General features: G+C 43.4%; 1 pseudogene; it reads right to left on the reverse strand.

Moving 5' to 3' along the window:
• Positions 1 to 966: 966 nt before the first annotated feature.
• Positions 967 to 1690, reverse strand: part of LOC103210060 — a 3383-nt pseudogene continuing 2659 nt past the window's right edge.

The following is a 1690-nucleotide window of genomic DNA, read 5'->3' on the forward strand; positions in this document are numbered from 1 at the left end:
TGAGGAGCAAGGATATCTCCTTGAGGACTAAGGTGCACCTGACACAAGCCATGATATTTCCAATCGCCTCGTATGCATGTGAGAGCTGGATAATGAATAAGGAAGACCAAAGAAGACTTGATGCTTTTGAGTTGTGGTGCTGGCGAAGAATGCTGAAAGTACCATGGACTGCTAAAAGAACTCACAGATCTGTCCTGGAGGAAGTGCTGCTGGAATGCTCCTTGGAAGCAAGGATGGCCAGACTTCGTCTCACCTATTTTGGTCAAGTTGTAAGAAGGGGCCATTCCCTGGAGAAGGATGTCATGCTTGGTAGGGTGGAGGGTCAAGGAAAGAGGGGGAGGCCTTCACCTAAATGGATTGACATGGTGGCTGCAATGATGGGCTCAATATAGCAGGGACTGTGGGGCTGGCACAGGATCGGGCCGTGTTTTGTTCTGCTGTGTATGGGGTCGCTATGAGTTGGAAATGACTCGACGGCACTTAACAACATATCCTTCCCCAGGGATTGATGTCTTCTGACAGCATGATCGAAGTAGGTGAGATGAAGTCTGGCCATTCAAGGAGGATTCCAGCTGCACCTCTTCCATGACAGGTTTGTTAGTTCTTTTAGCAGTCCATGATACTTTCAGCATTCTTCCCCAAAACCACAACTCAAAAGAATCAACTTTTCTTAGGTCTTCCTTATTCATTGTCCAGCTTTCACATGTATACAAGGCAGTTGAAAACACCTCAGCTTGAGTTAGGTGCACCTTAGTCTTCAAAGAGACATCTTTGGTCTTCAGCATTTCAAAGAGTTCTTTTACAACGGATCACCCAGTACAATATAGTATCTGATTTCTTGACTGCTGCTTCCATCGATGCTGGTTGTGGGACCAAGTAATATGAAATCCTTGACAACTTCAATCTTTTCTTCATTTCTAGTGATGTTATTTATTGGTCCAATTGTAAGGATTTTAATCTTCTTTATCATGAGATGCTATAGTTGTATGTATTAATTCATGCTGTAACAAAGGTTTTCCCATAGTCCAATAATGTCATTATTTAAATGCAGAGTGGCAGCCAGAAGTGCATGAATTTAGCTGCCCTCCCACCCAATGTCTTGAAAAAAGACATCACAGTTCTCTCTCAGGTGCCGAATTAGATAAGCCCAAACCAGAGGTCCACAGTAGTTGGATTAAGCAGATTCCTAAGTTCTGGATCACAGATCTGGATCTTAGCTTCTTCTCCTTCCGAAGTGGAATCAGTGAGTTGTTTCTGTAGTCCAAAAAGGATGTTAGTAGCTCCAGCAACAAATCCATGAACACTCACCTCAGAGAGAAGATGCTGCTGCTGCCATGCTATATAAGACAGTGGTATCTCTTTGTCAAGATGGCCCTGGCATGCCATAGTGTTCCTCTTCCAACTCTGATATTAGCACTGATAATCAGGACCAAATGCAAATGTAAAATGCAACCACTGTAATGGAGTCAGACATGATTCATAGTGACCCCTGCTTGGGTTTCTGAGGCTGTATCACTACTGAAGTAGATTGCCCAACCTTCCTTCTGAGGTATCAACACCAGCTGTCCCATATTAGCTTGAGTTTGTATTGTAATTGGAGAATTCTCTGAGAGGACAGAATCTTTTGGAAATAGGTTTGTCTGTTCTGACCTCACCTGTTCCTTTTCTTTCAAGTTGGGATTCTCCAAAA

This window comes from Orycteropus afer, unplaced genomic scaffold (genome assembly GCF_000298275.1).
Source record: "Orycteropus afer afer isolate SDZICR_OR568_19922 unplaced genomic scaffold, OryAfe1.0 scaffold00566, whole genome shotgun sequence".
Classification (NCBI taxonomy): Eukaryota; Metazoa; Chordata; class Mammalia; order Tubulidentata; family Orycteropodidae; genus Orycteropus; species Orycteropus afer.